Source organism: Equus przewalskii, chromosome 18 (genome assembly GCF_037783145.1).
Source record: "Equus przewalskii isolate Varuska chromosome 18, EquPr2, whole genome shotgun sequence".
Classification (NCBI taxonomy): Eukaryota; Metazoa; Chordata; class Mammalia; order Perissodactyla; family Equidae; genus Equus; species Equus przewalskii.
Window position 1 is genome coordinate 49,598,711 of NC_091848.1, and position 14,186 is coordinate 49,612,896.

A 14,186-nucleotide genomic window follows, 5' to 3' on the forward strand; every position below is an offset into this window, starting at 1 on the left:
AATAGCTGTGCAGGCCAGAGGCCTACAGCAATTGTGAGCCCCTGAGCCTAGCAACCAGCCATGCTGGGGACATATTCACTGAACAGAAAAACTGTAAGAGGAATGTGCTATTAGACCTTACAGCCAACTGTGCTGGGGCTCCCCAAACCCAATAAAGTGACTGAAGTTTCCATAGCAGCCACAGGTAGCGGCAGCTAAGCATTCCAACCAGCTGGTCAGTGAGACAGCTAGACTCCCTGGGTACCTGCAGCAAGAGCAACCCTACCACAACAGAAGGACACACATAGCCCACACAGGGGTCACTCCTAGAACATTTGAAACTGGTGACAAGAGGGAAGCACACTGCTGGACCTCAAAAGGCATCTCTTCTCCAAGATCAGGAGACAGAACTGACCCAACTAATACATAGACATAAGCACAGAGATAGAGGCAAAATGAGGAGGCAAAGAATATGTTCCAAACAAGGGAACAGGACAAAACCCCAGAAAAAGAACTAAGTGAAAAAAACATAAACAATCTACCTGACAAAGAGCTCAAACAAAAAGTCATGAGGATGCTCACTGACTGTGGGAGAAGAATGGATGAACTCACTGGGAACATCAACAAAGAATTGGAAAATATAAAAAAGAACCAATCAGAAATGAAGAATACAATAGTGGAAAGGAAAAATTCACTAGAGGGACTCAGTAGCAGAGTAGATGATACAGAAGAACGGATCAACAAGCTGGATGAAAGACTAGAGGAAATCACCCAAGGTGAACAGATAAAAGAAAAAAGAATTAAAAAGAATGAGAGTAGTCTACAGGAATTCTGGGTCAACATCAAGCACACTAACATTCATATTATAGGTGTCCCAGAAGAAGAGAGGGACAAAGGGGCAGAGCATCTATTTGAAGAAATGATAGCTAAAAACTTTCCTAACCTAAGGAAGAAAACAGACATCTAAGTATAGGAAGCACAGAAAGCACCAAACAAAATAAACCCAAAGAGGCCCACACCAAGACACAATATAACTAAAATGTCAAGAACTAAAGACGAAGAGAGAATCCTAAAAGCTGCAAGAGAAAAGCAACAAGTAACATACAAAGGAAACCCCATAAAGCTATCAGCTGACTTCTCAGCAGAAACCTTACAGGCTAGAAGGAAGTGGCATGATAAATTTAAAGTGCTGAAAGGAAAAACTTACAGCAAGGAATACTCTACCCAGCAAATGGGCAGAGGATATGAACAGACATTTTTGCAAGGAAGATATACAGATGGCCAACAGACACATGAAAAGATGCTCAACGTCACTAATCATTAGGGAAATGAAAATCAAAACTACAATGAGATATCACCTTATACCAGTCAGAATGGCTATAGTTACCAAGACAAAAAGCAACAAATGTTGGAGAGGTTGTGGAGAAAAGGGAAGGCTCATACACTGCTGGAGGGAAGGCAGACTGGTGCAGCCACTATGGAAAACAGTGTGGAGATTCCTCATAAAACTAAAAATAGAACTACCATACGACCCAGCTATTCTACTACTGGCTATCTACCCAAACAACTTGAAATAAACAATCTAAAGTCGCATGTGTACCCCTATATTCACTGCAGCACTATTCACAATAGCCAAGACATGGAAACAATCCAAGTGCCCATTGATCAATGATTGGATAAAGGAGATGTTGTGTATATATGCAATGGAATACTATTCAGCCATAAAAAAGACAAAATCATCCCATTTGCAACAGCATGGATGGACCTGGAAGGTATTATGCTAAACGAAATAAGCCAGACTGAGAAAGACAAACACCATATGATTTCACTCATATGTGGAATATAAACAAACACATGGACAAAGAAAATAGTTTAGTGGTTACCAGGGGAAGGCGGTGGGGGGTGGGCACAGGGGGTAAAAGGGAGCACTTACGTGGTGACAGACAAGAAACAATGTAAACTGAAATTTCACAATGTTGTAAACTACTATGAATCTCAATTTCAAAAAAAGACATCAGTGTATAAAAAGGCAAAAAAAAAAAAAAAAGAATGGAAGGAGAGATAAAGAATTTCCATGACAAGCAAAAACTAAAGGAGTTTATCTCCAAGAAACCCGCCTTACAAGATATGCTAAAGGGATTTACTTAAGTGGCAAAGAGAAGACCACAAATAGGAACAAGAAAATTATCAAAAAGAGGCAATAAAATCACTGGTAAAAGCAAAAATATAATAAAGGTAACAGATCAACCACCTATGAAGATAATGTGAAGGTCAAAAGACTAAAGTACTAAAATTACCTATTTCAATGATAAGAGGGTAATGGATACACACACACAAAATAAGAGGTTAGATATGATATCAAAAACATAAAATGTGGGAAGAGTAGAGCTTTTAGAAAGAGATCAGACTAAAGAGACCATGAACTCAATATAGATTGCTATATATGTAGATTATTATATATGAACCTCTTGGTAATCACAAACCAGAAATCTATAATAAGTACACAAATAATTAAGAGAAAGGAACCCAAATATAATACTAAAGAAACTCATCAAACCACAAGGGAAGAGAGCAAGAGAAGAAGAAAGGAATAGAGCAGAACTACAAAAACACCCAGAAAAAAAGTAACAAAATAGCAATAAGTACATATTTATCAATAGCTACTTTAAATGTCAATGGACTAAATGCTTCAATCAAAAGGCATGGGGTGGTTGATTGAAGAAAAAAACAAGACCTATCTATATGCTGCATACAAGAGACACACTTCGGACCTAAAGACGCTCACAAAGTGAAAGTGAAGGGATGGAAAAAGATACTCTACGCAAATTGCAATGAAAAGAAAGCTGGGGTAGTCATACTTATATCAGACAAAATAGACTTTAAAACAAAAACGGTAACAAGAGACAAAGAAGGGCACTACATAATGATAAAGGGAACAATCCAACAAGAGGATATAACATTTGTAAATATCTGTGCACCTAACATAGGAGCATCTAAATATATAAAGCAATTATTATATGGTAAAGTTGCAGGATACAAAATCAACATACAAAAATCAGTTGCATTTCTATACACTAAAAATGAAGTAGCAGAAAGAGAAATTAAGAATACAATCCGATTTACAATTGCAACAAAAAGAATAAAATACCTAAGAATAAACTTAACGAAAGAGGAGAAATATCTGTACACTGAAAACTATAAAACATTGTTGAAAGAAATTGAAGAAGACACAAAGAAATGGAAAGATATTCCATGCTCTTGGATTGGAAGAATTAACATAGTTAAAATGTCCATACTTCTAAACAATCTACAGATTCAATGCAAGCCGTATCAAAGTTCCAAGAACATTTTTCAGAGAAATAGAACAAAGAATCCTTAAACTTACGTGGAACAACAAAAGACCCTGAATAGCCAAAGGAATCCTGAGAGAAAAGAACAAACCTGGAGACATCATACTCCCTGATTTCAAAATATGCTACAAATTACAGTAACCAAAACGGCATGGTACTGGCACGAAAACAGACATGCAGATCAATGGAACAGAATCGAGAGTCCAGAAATAAACCCACACTTCTGTGGACAGCTAATTTTTGACAAGGGAGCCAAGAACATACAACGGAGCAAAGAAAGTCTCTTCCGCAAATGAAATATATAATGATGTACATCTGAAAAAAAATTTAAAAATATCTTGGTTGCGCTATTGCACTATACTATAGTTTTACAAGATGTCACCACTGGGGGAAACTGGGTGAAGGGCACATGGGATCTCTCTGTATTATTTCTTACAAGTGCATGTGATTTTACATATCTCAAAATAAAAAGTTTAACGGGGCCGGCCTAGTGGCATAGTGGTTAAGTTCTCTGCTTTGATGGCCTAAGGTTCACTGGCCAGGATCCCAGGTGAGGACCTACACACCACTTATCAAGCCACACTGTGGCAGGCGTCCCATACATAAAGTAGAGGAAGATGGGCATATATGTCAGCTCAGGGCCAATCTTCTTCAGCAAAACGAGGAGGATCGGTGGCAGATGTTAGCTCAGGGTTAATCTTCCTCAAAAAAGAAAAAAAAACCAAATAAATAAAATAAATAAAAAGTTTAATGAAAAACAAAGGAATGTTAAACTGAATTGTAAAATTTGATTGTTTTTAACAAAAGTACATAATGAATAAAACCAGGACACTTTTCATTTGGATTTTTCAAACAATTACCCTTTTCAGTGTCATGAATAAGCGTTAAATGAAAAATTCATCATCATACAGTTTATTGTCAATGGCAAACTATGCATCTCTTGGCCAGCCTCATCAAGATGTTGCAGTCTGTAACAAGTAGGTATAGGGACATAAAAGTGTTGGAAGACAACTTTCTTGTTGTCTATCTTTGAATCGTAGAGGGTGTCTGGAAACCTGGATCTACCTAGCTGGGAGTTCTGCCTCCCATTACCCATGGAAGGCTTGGGAAGACAGATGTCTGGAAATAAGCAGGGCACAATCTCGGCAGCCTATCCCATGTGTCCATCTCTAAGAGATTTTCTTGGTGCAAGTCATTGCCACGTTTCCGTAAGTCTCCCTTGTTTTTAACTTGGCACAGAAGGATAAATATGCAGTTGTGTGACAGACTAGAAGAATCTCAAGACAATCAAAGGAAAATACATTTTGGTTACTTGAAGTTCACAGAACCAAAGGAGAAATTCGTCTTCCTCTCTTCTCTTTCCTCCATCATTTTTTAACTTTTGGACTTAAAATGAGGCTTGTCTGAGGGGCGGGGGAGCGGGAGAGCAGGATTGCATCCTCTCTCTTTTGCTTTGCTTCTCTCACAAAATGGGTCATTTGTCAGTTATTTTCGATGGGATGTATAATGCAAATGTAAAATAATAATAGTTCTGTGAATTTTATATATACTGTCTCATTTAATCCTCATGTCAATTCAATGGCAAAGGTATTTTTATTTTACAGATGAGTATACTTAGGTTCAGAGAGGTTTCATAATGTGTCCAAGGAGCGTACAGATATTACAGGGTGAAGCTTTGCAGCAGAAGTAGAGCGGCTGCTTTTGCTTCGAGGCACAAGCCAGCGATATGGAACACATTAGGTGAATGTGACCCCAACTTGGCCCAGAGGTAAATGCAGGCTGGGCAACTCAGTTTCACAGAGGAGGTATGAGTAAAATATGGGAACTTTCACGGGCCAGAAAATGTTGTCCTTCCCAGTGAATGAAGCCTTCTCTGATCCCCCAAATCAAATTGGGCTGTTCCTTCTTACATCTGCCCACCTTTAGTACGTAGGCCATATCTCCCTGTATTATGATTACGTATGTACATTGTGATGTTCCTGAGTAGATTACAAGCTCCCTAAAGACTGGTACTGCACCTTACTCTTTTTTGTATGCCTTCAGTGCCCAGTACAGTGCCTATCACATAATAGCCTCATATAATAGCCCTCAATAAACATGACTGAACTTAATGGAACAGACCGATTCAAATTAAATTGAACTGCATTAAACTGAGTCAGTATTTTCCTGTGCTGGTCTATCTGTATGCAGCCTTATCCTACTGACTGAAAAAAAAACCAAGTATAATGTAGTAATTTTGTGTTTATGTTGAGGTTTGGGTTTTAAATAATGCTCCCCAGAGCTTGTCTCTTCTTATGATTTATAGAAGAAAAAAGTTGGATGCATGAAAATTGGCAATCTTAATTATAAAGATATATGCTCTTTGAAATGAAATTGGAATATCTGTCTTTGAAAAATAGAAAGATCAAGTGGCATGAATTAATGAAGCTCATCAATGGAGGCTGTTTACAACTTTGATGCTGTGTACTTAGAAATTATTACTTTAATATGATACGAGAGACCTTGGTAAGCTCCCATGGTTTCTTCCATATCAATGAAATATGTTAGAAGAAAAATGTGTAAATCAGGTCTAATTTTACAAAAAAAAACTTTTTTAAGAAGAAAAAAGAAAAGAAAGAAAACTTACCAAGGAGCAAGCTGAACTTAGTTTCTGCTCTAGTCATGTCACCAATGCAATCAGACCCAATAAATGCAAAACATTGGAGAAAGCAATGCTCATTTATAAAATTCTGGTAAGAAGTGATGGAGGGTAAGGTGCACCCTGGCGTGATTCCATTACATGATTGACATCAATAAAAGGTAGAGAGTCAGGCAACGTGTTGGAGGAGGAGAAGATACCAACCCTTATAAACATTGTCCTGAATTTTCAACAGCATTCAATCTATCGAAAATAAGCTGGTGGTAGTACTTATTTTTGTGAAGTTATTTCATATTCTCAAAAAGATGCTATGTGATATAAAATGTTACCATAGCACCTGGTAAAGGAGTCAATTTTAAGCTGATATGACTGTAGATGGATTTGTTATACTTTACATCCTAAGACAGAATATAATGTGTCATTATGGTCAGGTCAAACCTCTTAGGGATGCTGTTTCTCTCCTAGGACTGAGGGACCATCTCATTCCATCCCCAGTTATTGGCTTACGTTTAGACAGAGAATGACACAGCAAGAACATCTCAAGAATGAATAAGAGTTTCTGTAAAGTCTTGTGCTACAGGAAGAAAGTAGCTCTTTAGTGAGCACCGGATGTCAGAATCAGACTCGGTATAATGCAGAAACTACTTTTGAATTACTAAGTAGAATATTGTTTTGCCTTGGAAGCTGGGGCTTTCTTTTTATTTTTCCTCAATTTGTGAATAAAATGAAGCCTTGCTGAGGACAAAAAGGAGGTATAGTCTCCTTTTAACCTTCCCGTCCACTGAAGTACACTGTACTCCCTCTTACCATCATGACTATTGAGCCTTCAATACTGCTGTCACTAGGACACGGGGACCTACACCCACCATATATTAAGAGTAGGAGATTGATTCATTTGGAGAATTTAGCTAAAATATTGGAGAGATGTGTTCTGCTTTTGTATTCATTTTTAGAGTGACTGCTGTGGATTTAAAAGCTTGCTATTGCCTGAGATACCTTAGGCTTAATGAGGTTTGGAAATGTAGCTTAAGGACTAGCATAATAGACTTCTTTTTTACTAGATGTAGGTAGCTCAGGGTCTTTCAAAGATTGAACTGATCCTTCCTAGTTTGGAGAGGAGGGGGGCTCCCTGTTATATGGGGGCTCATTGTCCTCTTGAGATCTGGGCCACCCTACTGTCCAGGATTTCCTTCTTTCCCACTTATTTGTTAATTTGTACATCTACTACACAGCGGTGAAAAAGACAGACAGTAGGGACATTTACAGACTTATCCCTCAGTTATTATTCATTCATTCAACAACTGTTTACTGGGCACTTCTTATATTCTATGCACTTTCAGAACCCATCTATTTTGAACACATTTGATACACATTGTTCCAGTACTAGAGTTACAAAGATATAGCAAACATTGTTTCTTGTGTGAGAGAAGATAATTTCAGGGAAAGTTTCCCAGCCAGGCGAGCTGAAGTTTTCATGAGGACAAATTCAGTTGGGGGAGGAAGAAAATTCCAGGAAAAGAAAGAGCATAGGTATAGATCAAGGGGCTTGAACAGACACGGTACACTAGTCAGCCACCGTTTGAGGCAATCACAGTCACATTTGTGATGACTGTTCTAGCTTACTTTAAAAATTCTCTACATAATTGATGTTCAATAATTTCAGTGATTTCTATTGGTTGTCACTATAAACAAATTGGAGTAATTTAAAGATGTGGCATTAATACAAATGTATACAGTCTAGCAGTTTAAGTAAAAATGCCAATCTGTTTTATGATATGGTGTTGGAATCACACAACTTCTTGATTAAGCTTTGAGCTAATGCATGCCAAGGCATTTTCCTCATTATACACTGAATAATTGATAGTTGACAATATGTGACACTTATTGGGCATCAGCAATGTGCCAGCTTATTTACAGAGCACAGAACTATCAAGGGACCCTGCCCAATTGGCTCACTATCACAACACAGTCTGTCATTTGCTAAATCTTCCTTGCTTCACTAAACTAAAAACAAAGAAAACATTTCTGGAGATTCACTGCAGAAGTGAATGGGGCCAGATTTTCTCCACAGGTAGCTCTGTGGGCATTAGCATTAGTTCCATAGGGAAGCAATTTTCTCCCGGGGTTCTGGTAATCTCAGAAGATAAACTTGACAATCTAGTATAGATTTGAAGTAAAGCCTGACCTATCATTTTATGATGCTTTTTTCCTGCTGCAACCTGTAATTGAGCCCTCAACCAGTGTGACTTTCTCAGGATAAAAATGTAAGTATTTGTGTTTCAGTCTAGTGCATACGAAAACAACAGCTGGATTCTCCAGGGAAAAGCTTAGCCTTAAAGGATTTAAAGTATTGCTTGAAATTCCTTGTTCCTTGAGGAAAAGATGGGAGAGTGAAGATACAGGAGAAGGTTATGGAGGAAAGCATATGAAAATGAAAAGCCGTGGGTGGGTAGGGGAATTTGGGAGGGTAAACAGAGAATTCTGAGTGCTGAGTTGGAAGAGGTAAGTGGTGAAAAAGTTAGAACATACAGATAACACAGTGTCTGGATAAGAGTGGCAGAAATTGCTTTCCAGTGATTTGTTGTTGGATGGCTGTGTTAGTTTGCTAGAGTTGCCATAACAAATATCACAGACTGTGTGGTGTAAACAATAGAAATTTATTTCTCACTGTTCTGGAGGCTGAAATCCAAGATTGAAGTGTCAACAGATTTGGTTTCCTCTAAGACTTCTCTTTTTGGCTCTTTTTTGGCCAACCTCTCGCTGCCTCTTCACATGGTTGTCCCTCTGTGCACACTTGCTTCCCTGGTGTCTCTGTATGTTCTAAGCTCCTCTTCTTATAATGACACCAATCAGATTGGATTAGAGCCCACCCCAACAACCTCATTTTAACTTAATCACTTCTCTAAAGGCCTTATCTCCAAATACAGTCACATTCAGAGACACTGGGGGTTAGGGAAACAGCATGTGAACTTTGAGGGGACACAGTTCGGTCCATAACAAGTAGCAAAGAGAAAGCCCTTCAACTGTGGGTAATTTTGCTTCTCCCAACTCTCCTTTCTCCATGAAGAATAAGAGTGTATGGTTGACGGGGGATAGGAAAGGGAGGAAGAGCCCCGTGAGGATCTGTCAGCTGATGATGCTTTTCCTTGGTGAGATTGCTCTTCTCTCTCGGATAGAAGAGAGGTTTGAGAAAGACAAGAAGCACTCTCCCGCAGTCCTCCCACTGCATCTCCCCTCACTCAGTTTCCATCCTAGGAATTCAAAAATCGTTAAGTGATGTGTATTTCTTGGTCAACATCAGGCTAATGTAACATTTTAGTTCCCTTTCCCACTGAGGCTGACAAACCTGTTGGTGGGTTCATTTCTTTTCCATGGAAGGAAGATGGATCAGGGCAGGTGCAAAGGGGCAAGAGCGAGTTAGGGGACTTGGCCTGAGACCTTCTATACTACGGCAGCATTGGTTTCATTTTCAGGAGGCTGTTCAGATAGAATTCACAAATTTCTCATGTGCCCTAAAACCAGATTACTTGGTTTATCCCTGGTTATATAATAGGCATTAAATGCATTATTATAGTTCTTTTTCTTTATTATCCATTGTAATATATTTCTGAAGCAAACCTGAGAATATTATCCTTTGGAACTAGAAAATCAAATTTAGTACATGTTTCAAGGCTCTTGAAACTGGGATTATGCCCATATGGAGGGTTCCTATGAGAAATAGAGATTCAACTTTTGATGGAGATATAATGGTTATAGAATCTCAGCCTATTTCAAAACTCTAGTCCCCTTTATGTCAGTGAGAAGCCATGTTCTCCACTGTCACCATCACACTTTCTGCTCAGGATTAATAATCCTTTGGTTACTTTAGATGAGAATTATGATGCTATAAAAAAGAGAACTTTAGACGGGGACAAGAACGGAAGGGTAGTCCTGAAAAGGAGGAGGAGGAAAAGGAAGAGACTATAAACCCAGAAAAAAATAGCATTAGGAATCAGTCTAAGATAATTAAACAAAGACACTTCATATTCTGATTGAGATATAGGTACAAAGACCAGACCATGACAAAGACTGGGGGTACATCTGTGTCTAGGGCAAAGTGAAAGACAGACAAGGGGGTAGGTACATGACCAACTGTATACTATTCAATCGTGCACCTAGCTGTCTTGAAGAAAGTTTTAAACCTCTAAGTTATAAAATAATGAGAGGCAAAATTGAATAAATCCAGCCAAGTCTAATGAGGCTAGTCCCTTGAACTCCTTGGGGGGAAATCCTGCCAGTGGAAAGTTGATAACAATAATTAGTCACCACCACTAGTGTTTATGGGGATTTTTATCTGTAGGAGTTAGATACAAGAGACAAGGAAATGTCACTTTTGGAATCGTGATATCAGCTCCAAATATCACTCTTCGTTGGTGAGAGGCTACCTAGTGATGGAAGTCCCTTAAATGATGGAGTGATTAGTTTCGGCAGGAAGTAATATTCTGAATAGAGACAACAACTGAACTTCCCAATTAGGTGGGTAATGATCAGGGGGCAGAGAGCACTTTTTCTAGAAATGGGGAGGGACAGCTGGGAGAATGAAAGAGAAAGAGATAGCCCGCAAAGAAAAAGGGACTGAGAGAAGCGTATTACAGAGACTGATGCAGAGTCAGGAAGCTTCTGTGGAAAGGCTTCGGGCCCTAAACAAATATCTCACTCCTTATCCCCAACCTCCCTGTGTCACCCCCAAACTGAGTGATTTGGGGTGAAAAGAGGGGGAATTTGTAAACCTGATAGATGCTGTGGACTTTCAATCCCCATATGCACACTTCACATCAAAACCTGTTGGCGTTCTTTGTTGATAAGATGTTTTCCAGCAGCATTATATGTTATCAGTAAGCAGATCCAGGAAGATGCTCTATCATTAACTCACCACTTGGATAAGATCTAGGAGCAAGTCCCTACTTCTGGACAGGGCTCCAGTCTCCATCCAAGGTGGGTATAGCCAACAAACACCTCTGAGTCAAAAACCAAGGTAGCATCAGTGTTTCAACTTGGAACCTCGAAACTCGCTACATCTACATTCAGCCCACATTCAGTAATTCTCCTCCACCACACTGTATTACTTCTCCCAGTGGTATCCGTGAAAGGAAAGCTTTTGTGCCCTACTGGAGAAATTTCAGGCTGCAAATAAAAAGATGGTGGCTTGTTGGGCTGATAATAGAGGATCTCTGACACTACCTCACAGGCTCATTTCTTCTACATGTTGGATTTTTTCCACTCCTTTATTGTCATGTTATATTTATGGTGGAACAAAGATCATCCAAATTTAACAATAAAACAAATAAAACCAAAAACTATTCTACAACTGTTATGCAGCTTTGCTTGTAGACAAAAAGCTGTGCTTGCTCTAAATTTTTCATTACAACATTCTCTGAGCTTACCTTAAATAACAGAAGTGTGGCAATTTGATGTGGGAGGAATGCGATAATAGTCAAAAAAATATCAGATAGTCAACAAATTTTGCATTAGAAACAGAAGTTTAGTTGAGAGTCTTAAAATATGCCAGGCATTTTCTGGATGTTGTTGTGCTATGAGGGGAAGAGAACACAATTATGGGCAAGAAAGTTCCCCAGACTGAAAATTATCCAGTGGAGAGCTACAGAATAATTTGTTTCATTTCAAAGGTCTGCAGTTTGAGTTAGATATGAAATTTTAAGAGGTGGTTCTTTTTGCCACAGCAGGAAAAATGTGCATACCTCTCTCTTTGAATTACCGTGATTCATTTCATGTCCGTAAGTGCTGTGCAAAGGTCAGGGTACAAGTTTTCCTTACATGTGTGAGGTTTTTCTCACCTTTGAACTTTTAAAGAGACTTTTATTACAGAGTGCCCCAAATATCCATGTGTCTTGTTTCATCACTTTGCATTCTAATAATGCACTAAATCTGGCAATTTGCAATGGTTTTTAAAAAGGGTTTTATTGAAAGAAGATGGAACAAGTTTGAGAGGGACTTGGCCACATTATTTTCCCTTCATTTTCTACAGACACATCCCAGGAAATACAATTATAGAAAATGCTGTCTTGTCTTTTCAGGTCAAGGCTAGTGTATAATTCCTGGTAACCTACTGAGTTGACATATAGCCTCAATTCATAAATTGGACATTAGTATCTAAATGCAAGTTCTGTACAGAAAATTTTCTTTATAGATTCTTTTTTGGTCAATCTTGACAAATACTGCCTTAAATCCACAAAATTTACATTTCCCCATCTGCTCTCCTGTGTGTGTCTCTTTCTTTCCTGGTAACTTTAACCAGCTTCTCCCATTCCTAGGAGCTTCTCCACCTCTTATTTCAGTGGCACAGAGGCTCAATAGCTTCACTAATATTTTCCATAACACAAAATGCTGTTTTATTGAAAAATGACAGCTTGTTGTTAGTTAACTCCATTGAAGACAGGAAAACCATATATTTATTTAAAGTGCATTGACAGTTCTCTACTTGGATATGCTGTTTAATGCTAAACCTTCACATGACAATAAACTTGTTCTCTTCTACCCTTCAAACTGGTGATTTTTTTTGTGGCCTGCCCCATACCGTCTCCCCAGGACTTCAAGCGTAAAAGCATGGGACGACTTTTGCCTCATCTTTCTTGTTTGCTTCCCTCAGTCCCTTGAAGAACTAAAGTAAGCCACCCAAGCTTGTATTTCCCCACTACATTTGCTATTATCTGTTGATCCCACTGAGAAATGCCAACTCCCAGGTTTTCCTAATGAAAACCTTTCGTATCCATCTCTTTCTCTCCATCGGCACCACTCAAGGCCTCTTCTCTGTTATCTCCTCTTCACTTTATTGCACGTCTTCTAGAGGTGACCTTTCCAGCTAAGTAAGCTATCAGGGAATCCAGTTCATCTTTTCCCCTTAACATCAAGATTCTCCCCAGCTCAAGAGTCTATTCCTGACTTTCTATTGCAACAGTCTTCTCTCTGGCCTTCCTGTTTCTAGTCTTGAACTCCTCCAGTCCAGTATTCACAGGCATCCAGAGTGATCCTTACGAAGCATAAACTCATTCATGGCTCTCCACTGCTCAAGGCTTGACTCTGGTTTCCACTTTCCTGCTGGATACATTCCAAATTCTTCAGCACAGCATTCAGGGCCCACAGTAATCTGGCTCCCACTTCCTTTCCAGTCCTCTCTAAACTTGTGTCCTCTTCTTTCCTGCCCCACTTTGCACCCCACACTCCAGACATAATGAGCTACTTGCTGAATATCCATGCATTCACTTTTCGTTTTTCCAACTGAGGACTCTGCCTAGAATGACAATCCCAGTTCTGTTCACCTAGCAAACGTAAGCTCATCTTTCAAGGCACTGTCCAAGTGTCATCATTCCTTGAAATCTTTTCTAATCCACCTCCCTCCTTGGAGTCTGGGCTCCTCTCAGAGGACCTGTAACACCTTAATGAACTAATTGGTGCCTTAAAAGTCCATCAACGTGATAGAAACTGTACATCGCCTCCTTTCTTCTCCACGTACTTTCTCTCCAATCTCTCCAGTTGGAGAGGTTGGAAAATATACTTAGACACTTTAGCAGCCAAGGCTCTGGATGTGAAAAAATTATGTTTTGTTTTACTGCTACCATGCAGGACATGGGACGTGAGTGTGTAGAGGCAATGGCCAGCCTCAGCATTCCCAGATGTGGAAACCGTCCTCATGGCTAGCTGGAGGCAGTTGAAGCAGTGGCATCAGCCAACTGCCACCCTCTGTTCTGCAGCTTCATGGTGTGAGGTTGAATTTAATTGATGGTCCCCTGGTTTTGGCCCTTTTATCCCTTCTAAGGGTTCTGTAAATATCCATTTCCCTGCAATATATGCCTTTGTGTCAACATACCTGGAATGGTTTCTCTTTCCTACATTGAAACTTGATAGAGTCTGCCTCTATTAAATTGTAACACTTTGGAGACAGAAACAAGCTATTCTCATTTTTGTATTTCTGGAACCTACCATAGATCTGGCTTTCACCAAATAAATGACTGCTTCACTTTATGAACCAATAATGGCTTCAAATTACGTGTCACACTAAACATAAACTTCACCCTGACACACCAACTCCTCTCTAACACTCTCCTTCCTTATCTAGACAACTTTGTCTCTTCCTGCGCCTCAGTCTAGTGATTCCAGCTATTATATTCTGTACACATACCCTTCTGTACACATGCCCTTTCCTCTATCTCTTTGTTCCGATG